General features: G+C 42.3%; 1 pseudogene; it reads right to left on the bottom strand.

Moving 5' to 3' along the window:
* The window catches only part of LOC102377496, a 19615-nt pseudogene that overhangs the window by 2617 nt on the left and 7063 nt on the right, over positions 1-9935 (bottom strand).

Raw genomic sequence — 9935 nt, 5'->3', positions numbered from 1 at the left:
GTTTTGGTAGGCTCCCGCCGTTGTGTCCCCTGTGCCCTGTTCCCCACAGATTTTAACCCAGAGGGTCTCCAGCCGTCACCCTGGTCGCTAATATCGGCTTGCAGGGACGTGTAGCTTTCCTTAACATAGAGAGCTACACCCCCGCCCCTTTTCTCTACACAATCCCTCCTGTACAGGGTATAGCCATCTATACCTGTGGTCCAGGCATAGGTGCAGTCCCATCAGGTCTCCGTTATCCCTATGACATCATAATTGTTTGCACTTTTTGTTTAAATAACCTTCCTCCTAAGACTATTATGGTAAAACAGATGTTTGCCTGAAAGAATTTGTTGAAATAGAGAGAATCCTTTGTTTCTCTCTGTGTACCAAAGCTACTTCCTTTTTTAATTTCCATTTGCAAACTTTGGTTAGGAGGCCACTGGTCCTTTACTGCCAATTTTGATTGACTGGCTTAGTCACAGTTGATTTTCTTTTTTAAACAACACATTGTTGAAAGCAAATATTTGATTCTATAAAAAACTTTATTTGAGAATGTTTCTTGAGGGGAGGAAGAAATCAATAGAAACTCTGCAGAAACCTTACAAAAAACCCCAAAAGCCAACAGTGAAAACCTTCTTTCAACACTTCTAAGTATTTTATAACCATTTTTGCTCAGCCGTAGTGAAACCAACACCTTTTCAACTGAGAGAAAACAGACCACATTACCAAATCCAGATTCCACATAATTTTGGGGTGCGTCTACATGCGACACTAACCATGCAGTAACCTAATTCTACAGTGCAATAGCATGCAGGGCAAAATCATGCTAATATGCTACTGAGCAGCAGTTGTTGGCTACTGCACAGCTGGCATCACTAAAAAGCCATGCACCGGTGTTACTGCCCAGTACCGCTTCCTCCTTTTTTGAAATATAGAAGATTATACAAGTACTAAATAGTACTTATACAAGTACTAAACTTAAAGCACAGTAACTATGGTGCATTAATGAACATGTAGACTCACTTTTGGAAAAGCTGTTTTTGAGGAACAAGCTACAACAACTTATATTTTGCATCTGCCCCCTTCATTTATGGTTTGGTCTCATCAGACTTGGCTTCAGGAAGGAATGTAGCTGTGTATTTAACTTGAAGGAAGCCCTTCCATCCCTTTCAAGTCAAGTGCTACTCTTCTTTATCAAAGTCATACTTGATAAAGGAGTCGCATGCTGGCATTCCAGTACAAAGGTGTAGGCCATAAGACAGACTAAGAGCAGTAAGACTTAACATCTGCAAGTCTGAAGTTCTGTGGAAAGCACTAGGTAGAGCAAATCAGAATATTTGGAATCTGGTCAGGAACATCCTGGGATGGACAGCATTAGTCCAACCTGCCTTAGTAGATAAGAAAAGCGTGTAGAAATGTACAACCAAATCTTAGTATCTATCTGGGAAGATATGTAGGAATGTCACAATGAAATAAGTTCATTAGCTAGTAAAATATAAGGTGCGTGGCACCAAACATGACTGATCAGGTGTAGTGAATAATGTGATTTTGTGTAAGCACTTCTAATGCATAAAAAGAGTAGAATAGAAATGCAACTTGGATTTGTATTTAATCCTGCACCATCTCTGCTGTCAGCTAGTCTGATCACCTGTCTGATAAGAATGACTAAAGACAACACTGCGTGTGCCTACATAAGATGCTTAATGTGCAGAAGACTAATTCTGCACATCAGTGCAGCTGGCATAAACCATGCTAATGCACTACTGTGCAGTAGCTTTAGTCTAATGCACATTAATATAACTTAAAAAAATGCTCATCTGTGCTAATGAGTAGTAGTGCCGATTGTTGGCGCATTGTTAGTACCTGGTATTACAGGTAGTAAACTTAATGCACCATAATTAAAGCACATTAATAAACGTGTAGATGTGACCACTAAGTTTATAGTCACTGAATTGCTGTGGTGTGTGCTCATTCAAATGATGTTGCACAAGGACATCACAGGTCTTTGGAGGTAACAACAAGAGGTTACAAAGGTATGGATCACAGATGAAAATCCTCATTGTAAAGAAATGACTTTCAACCTTATGGTTATCTGCACGGTGAGAAATAACCCCTTCAATAGCTATCAAGTAAGTTATAGATTTCTGATTGTGTAAAACCAGTTCAGAATGGAAGAGCACATCCGCATTTTGCAAGTGAGTACACATTGGTGTATTCATGCTAATTTGCTACTGAGCAGCAGTATATGCTAATAAGCTACTGAGCACACCCTGTCAGTAGGTTTGGAGTTGTTCATTAAGTGGGGGAATGTTCACCACTGTAGTGGGGGTCCCACTGGGACTGGAAGATATGAAGCTACATTTGGAAAGAATCACAGGCCCAAGTTGTAAGCTGCTGAATCTTCATTCTCTATCCATTACAACATTCAAGAAAAATATAGCTGGTACCTGCTGAGAATGGCATGAAGGCTTCCTTCTTCACAAACTTTCCTTCAGGGTCAAGAAAATGCTCAGGATAGAAATCACCTGGCTTCTCCCACTGAGATTTGTCTTGTAGCACTGAGCCCAGGAAGGGGATGATGTAAGTTCCCTGAAAATCACAACCTTATTTTTTATTCCTTGGACGAAAAAGGTCTCTTAATCATGAATATGATAAAAGGCATTGAAAAGCATAATATACAATTTTGATAAAAAGTACTATTGAAAATACTGCCTTAGAAAAGCTCACCTTTGGAATGAAGTAGCCCTTGAGAGTGACATCCATGGTAGCGGAATGAGGTCCATTCATTGACACAATATTAGCAAACCTCTGAATTTCATGGACAACTGTATTTGTGTAAGGCATCTTAGTGCGATGTTCACCACATGGTAGGTTTGAACCTAAAACTGTCGCTATCTCATTCTGAACTTTTTCTAAAAAAAAATCATACACATTGAAAAGGAGAACAGCATAGCAGGTAAACTCTCAGAAAGTTCCCTTTTTCCAGAAAAAATGGGATGCAGACAACATTGGAACTTATCGTCTTTAATGGGGAGGATTAAAGCAGAACTGAGCATTTGTAAGATCATACAACTAACCCACTCTCTTCTCACTCATTAAATCCCCTCATTAAATTGTCAACTAATAATATGTTAATTTAAGTAGAGCTGGATGGAAGGCCTGTGTTGGGCCCGCAGCATTCTAGAATATGGAAGTCTGTCAAAATCGTAATGGTTAACAAACTCCCATTGATTTTGCTATTGTTTCGGGGGGTGGGGGGGTTTAGAGAAAGAATGCGAGAATATCTCTCTTGTCAGCAGTGGTGGCTACATTTTCCCATAGAGGTAGTCCAATTACAACAGTTTCATAAGAACCACTCATTGACTAGTACGTAGGCAGATTCATCACAATTGGCAAATCATCCTTGCATATTTGGCTCTCACGTACCCCCGTTTCAGTTCTGATGAATCCTGTTTTTCAAAGACAAAAAAACTGGTAGTGGGCATTTGAAGACTTACTATTGAATAGAATGGAATAACTCTATATTTATCATAGTGTTTCCAAGATTTAAAAGATGGAAAAACATAACACATATCCTATGGATAAAGTGTCACTTTTTATCCCTCTTTGTGCCTGATGCACAGAAGCTATGGAGGCGTTCAAGTTATATAGACTGATGCTTTGAACTCTGGAGGTCCCAACTCAATCCTTGATAGTGGCTGTCAGGCATAATGACAACTGAGATGAAAGTACTTACGCTGAATTTCAGGGTCATTCATCATTAGGAGAAGGCCCCAGCGCAGTGTGGTGGAAGTGGCTTCCGTTCCAGCACTAAACAAGTTTAATACAAGGTTTTTTAAATTTTCATTATGGAAATAGCTATTGGTGCCGCTTTTCTCCTAAAAAAAAGAAGAGATTCAAACTAAAAGATTCCCTATGGGAAATTGAAGCTTAAAAAGCTAAGGGAGGATTTGGGTCAAACCCCAGAAATATCTCTCTTATTTATATCACACTGTCACCACTACAGTCATCGTCATTGGCTGACTTCCACCTATAGTTGTGCAAACAACTCTGCTCATGGTCACTTTAGACCGTGTCAGAAAGCGCTTCAGGTCAACACCTTAAGCAATCTCTGTTGGGAAAATTTATTACTTTATTATCACAATTAAAGAAGAACTTTTCCATCTTTTACTAGAAAATCCTTGACAAGCTACCCCATCAGTAAAGATATATAATAGCAAAAATTACATCTTGCTTTTCCATTTGTAAAACAGGTTCCTCAAATGCTCACTCAAACTGAGCAATAGTCACCCATTGGTGCCTTTTGTTTCCCCACGTGTTTGCATCCAGTGGCTGTCTCTTCCTACTTCTTTGGTGCTGCAAATGAACACTACTTCCTGGTGTTTGCTTCACAGCATCCTAGAAAAGCTGGGCTGGAAGGGACCTGGATAGATCATCTTGTCCAGTGGTTCTCAACCTTTTTTGTACCAGGACACATTTGTAAACATCAATGGCTGGTCCCAGCTCAGTCAGCCTGCAAGGGAAAAGCCACAGTTTCCCACGTTTTACTCCTTTAAAGGAGAATCCATTTTTTAAGTTTGTTGATCCATTTTAAAGATTTTTTGTGACCCTTTTATATATTCTTGTGACCCACTTTTGATGTCGCAACGCACCGGTTGAGAAACGCTGCTCTTGTCCAATTCCCTGACACAGGCGGTAGCATCCCTATGCAAACCATCCTAGACAAATCTGCTGTACACAAGTCAACCTTGACACAACACAAGACATAACTCCTGAACCTGCTACAGATAAAGCAGGGGAACAACAGCAGTTAATGTCCGGGTGCTATGAGTCTTGTTAATATACACTCAAAAGATTCAAGGAAGAAGTCTACATGCCTTGCTACAGAGAAAGGCAGGACCCCCTTCAATCTACCAATCTTGCTACAAAGCAAAATTTCTTCCTGACCCCCAATGTGGTGATCTGCCTGAATCGCAGCAGAAGGGTAAGATGCTTTATCCAGGAATCTCCGAGTTTGTGTCCCAAAAGGGGCATTGGCACACCCCAGGCAAAATCCCCATCCCTGGCTGCAGACACCATCCAACACTTTTGAGGAAGGTGGAAAAAATATATATCCCTGACATGTAGCAGAAGGAGGGCGGGGGGGAAGAGGGAAAACCTTCCCAGCCCCAAGTGGTAATCAGTAAAGCCCAAAAGCATGGGAAATACCCACAGTAGAGCTTAGGCATGGCTACTCCTCAATTATCTATGACCAATGCTTGTCCATCTTCCTTTTGAACACCTCCAATGATGGAGAATCAACAACTTTCCTAGGCAGTCTTTTCCATTGTGAACAATCCCATGCACCAGTGCAAGCTGGGACCTGACTGGCTGCGCAGCAGCTCTGCAGAAAAGGATCTGGGGGTTACAGTGAACAGAAAGCTGAATATGAGCCAGCAGCGTGCCTTTGTTGCCAAGAAGGCTAATGACATATTGGGCTGTATTAGTAGGAGTGTTGCCAGAAGATCAAGGGAAGTGTATTTCCCCCTCTATACAGCACTGGGGAGGCCACATCTGGAGTCCTGTGTTCAGTTTTGGGCCCCACTACAGAAAGGATGTGGACAAATTGGAGAGAGGCCAGGGGAGGGCAACAAAAATGGTGAGGGGAGTGGGGCATATGACTTATGGGGAGTGGCTGAGGGAACTGGGCTTATTTAGTTTGGAGAAGAGAAGATGGTGGGGAGATTTAATAGCAGCCTTCAACTTCCTGAAGGGCGGGGCTGAAAGAGGATAGACCTGGGCTGTTCTCAGTGGTGGCAGATGACAAGAAGCAATGGTCTCAAGTTGCAGCAGGGGAGGGTTAGGTTAGATATTAGGAAGAATTTTTTCACTAGGAGGTAGTAAAACACTGGAACAGGTTACCCAGGGAAGTGGTGGAAACTCCATCCTTGAAGGTTTTTAAGACCCAGCTAGACAAAGCCTTGCCTGGGATGATGTAGCTGGGAATGGTCCTGCTTTGAGCAGGGGGTTGGACTAGATGACCTCCTGATGTCCCTTTCAACCCTCATTTTCTATGTTTCTATGAACATCACACTGTTCTATCAGTGAAGGAATTTTTCCTAATATCCAATCAAAACCTGTGGTACTTTGCTACAGCTTCAAGCCATTGGTCTACATCTGGCTCTCTGCATTAAGAGAGAAAATGTGCTTTCTCGAGGACTCCCCTATTAAGTTCATTTTCCACACTCTGAACATGCCTATATCCTTCAACCTCTCTTTATAAGACTTGCCTTCAAAGCCCTTTATCATTTCTGTTGCCTGCCTCTGGACTCTGTCTAACTTCTTCACATCCCCTTTAAAATGTGGAGCCAAACTTGGCACACAGTACTCTAGATGAGGCCTAACCAGTGCTGAGTAGAGAGGCCTTAGCACGTCTTTTGTCTTGCACGTAATGTCTCTATTGATGCATCCCAAAACTGCATGTGACTTTTGTGTGAGTGCATCACACCAAACACTCATAGTGAGTCTGTGATCTACCAAGACTCCCAGATCCTTCTATGTAGTGATGACATTCAGTCAGTTGTCACCCATTTTGTATTTGTGTTTCTGATTGTTTACTATCTCCGGGTCAGATTTCCAATGTGTCAGAATCCTTCTGAATTGCTCTCCTGTCCTCCGTGTCGACGATCCTTCCCAGTTTCACGTCAGCTGCCAATTTGCTCAAAAAGCTTTCTAGTCTTGCATCCAAATGATAAACACATTGAACAATGCTGGGCCCAAGACAGATCCCTACATGAAACCTCTTGCCAATCTGATCTTGATCCATTTATAATTATCCTTCGCTTGCAGCTATGAGACAGTTGTCTGCCCACCTTATAGTGGTTTTGTTTAGCCCACCTTACTCCAGTTTCTTTGAGAAGGCTACATGGGACTTTGCCAAAAGTCTTCTTGAAGTCTAGATGCACTAAATAGACTTCATTCCCTTCATCCACCCAAGTAGTTACTTTGTTCTAATAAATCTATGCTGGCTATTTGTCGTCAGTCTTTCCTCCTCCAAATGCTTGCAAGTGAACTTCCTTTTAATATATTCCAGTAACTTCCTGGGTGTTGAGGTGAGGCTCATAGGTCGATAGTTCCCTGGATCTTCCTTTTTGCCTTTTTTTAAAAGAGGGGCACTACACTTGCCTTTTTCCAGTTTTCTGGTACCGTGCCCATCTCCCACGACATTGTAAATATTGCCAAGAGCTCCTAGATCCCTTCTGCCAGTTCCTTCAGTACCCTGGGATGAAGTTCATCGGTCCCTAATGACTGAGTGCATTCAGACCCATCAAACACTCTCTGTGTCTTCTGTTATCTTATCCCTCAGCTTGTCCCCTTCCTTGTCCAAATAATGCTTACTGTATGTCTGGCATGATCCTGAATACAGGACTGTATACATTAATTGTGAATTGATCAGCAAAATGTGACTATCCTCAATTTATCCTCCTACCTCGAACAAACTGCAAGACCCAAAATTTTAGGTAACGCGTGGTTTAGAGGGAGCTAAGTGCAGCAAGCTATTTGCATAACTCCAGGACTTTGTTAGTCCTGTGCAATGCCAATGCTAGACTTCCATACAATGAGCCTTTAACTCCAAGATACAAGAAGGAAACATGCAAGTTGGAAAACGCTGTAGGGACTGATTACCTCCTTCTGTCTTACGAAGAATACCTCAATAAGGCTTCGCTGGTCATTTTTGTCCAGCTTTTTGAGGTGTTCTTTGAAAATAACCTGTGTAAAAGCATGAAACTCATCCCTGTTTTGAAGAACAGTCTTGTAATTCTTGAAGAGAAATCCAAGGGCTGGAAACAGATTATAGATCTAAAAAATAAAAGATGTGGGAGAAGGCTAGAGTAAGTGAAAAATACTCAACCCCCCTAAACGCAATCAGGAATCATATCAGAAATGATATCTTTTATCAAGATTTTTGCCAAAAAACTTCTTTATTTGCAAAACTCTTGTTGGTTAAAAAAGGATATCATCTCTACTACAAGTCCTGATTGCCTTTTCTTCTAGACCAATACAGCTCCAACCTGGATACCGTAAACCACCTAATTCACTTACAGAAATCCTGGAAGCACTTCAAAAAACTAAGTGAAGTTTGTTATACCTGTTTTACAGATCATAAAACTTAGGCAGGAGTGTGAACAGCTGACATGCCAGCACTCCTTATATCCTTGCTGTATATGAGCAGCACAGGAGTGAAATGGAAATTGGAAGACCACTCTCCACCCTGCTTCTTGTAAGGGGATTTCAGATGCTGCATCTTCAAGCAAAAGTATATTTAACAGGACTTGAGCATGGGAGCTAGGAGTCAGAATGTGTTGGATAAGTGTGTGGAAAATGTGAACACACCATGTCAAGGTTTTACCAAAATACCTGCATGAAATTTTCAAAAAAATCTCATTTCATTTGTCACCCAGTTCGGCTAATATCAGTGACCGTCCCTTAAGGTCAGTGGCAGAGGTGGAGCTGATGTGCCATAATATAGTCACTACTGTAAATAAAATACGTATATTTATATGCAAACTAGTTGTTGGGAAAAGCCATATAACTTATACTGGGATATTGGAAAGAACATCATATGCCAGTGCTCTTGGTTATAGTGAGCAATGTGAAAAGAAGAAATAGAGAATCAACCCAGTGGTTTTCCAGATAAGAGCACCAGCTATGAAGAGACTGTTGGCTTCAATAATCTTATCTTCTCCATCAACCCTTGTTTTGCAAGGATATCCCCAAGGCAGGGAAAGGGTGGCCAGTGACCGGGGGAACTGTCCAGACCATCACTTGATAATAATTTTCTGAGACTAGAGGCTGACAGACATGGTCTGTAGGAGAGTCTGAGGAACTGGGGCTTCCAGCCCCAGGGAATGGTGAGCGCCGGAGAAGAAGCAGGTATGCATCCAGTACAGTTTACTGTTGAATAGAGATGCCTTGTTCGAACTGCTCTTGTTCTAAATCAGTGGTAAGCAATGTTTTTGGCAGGCATGCCACAAGTTAACCCTGGCCCCCTCCCAGATTCTGCTCTGATGCCCACCTCCCAGATGCATATGTGATAAGATTGTGTCCTGGGAAACCACAATGGAGGCAGACGGGCAGGGAGACTCGAAGCTCCCAGTGCACAGAGTGGAGTTGGGGCTGGATATTGCTGATGGAGATGTCTCTACTAAGAGCCAGGGTCAATCTTCCCTGGCCCTGTGACTACTGCAGATGATCAAGCATCTGATGCTGTCAATTTGGCAGCGGCTGCTGGACCAGGGAAAGTCTAACCTGGCTCTTAGGTGTGACACCTGATGACTCTTTTCACTGTAGTGTCCTGCTGCTGCTCTCTTCCAGGCAGCCAGAAAGTCATGCCCACTCCCTCCTTTCTGGTGCATCTATTTTTTGAGAGCCTGGAGCTTGGGTATACACAGCAGCTGCCTTTGCCATTTGTGGCCCATGTGCTGCAGGATGGACACCTGTGTTCTAAATCAGTATTTTTTTTTCTTGCTTTAGTGAGGCCATTTGATTGGTAAAAGCCCCTGCAAGTATATCTGTATGCCTCTGCAGGTAAAAACCACTGCAGGTATATCTGCAGTGCCATAGAGTTATCCCTTACCTAATTGTGAAAGCACCACAGAGCAATCTAGCATGAAGCTTCAGGCTGAATACCCTGTTTCTCAGGAGGATTCGCCTTCCTAGAGCAGATATCTAATGCAGCTAGACTGAATCTGGTAGGAGCTGCTTAGAACTAGCTCAGGTATATCTACATAGCACTACATTTCATCACACAGACAGAGATCAGCATCACTCCAAGCGAGGCATGAGGACAGTTTTTATATAAGTAGACACGTCTGTGTAGGGAGATTCATAAAGTCATAGATGTTAGGGTTGGAAGGGACCTCAATAGATCATTGAGTCCGGCCCCCTGCATAGGCAGGAAAGAGGGGTGGGGTCCG

Source organism: Alligator sinensis, unplaced genomic scaffold (assembly GCF_000455745.1).
Source record: "Alligator sinensis unplaced genomic scaffold, ASM45574v1 scaffold293_1, whole genome shotgun sequence".
Classification (NCBI taxonomy): Eukaryota; Metazoa; Chordata; order Crocodylia; family Alligatoridae; genus Alligator; species Alligator sinensis.
This window is presented reverse-complemented; position numbering and strand designations above follow the sequence as displayed.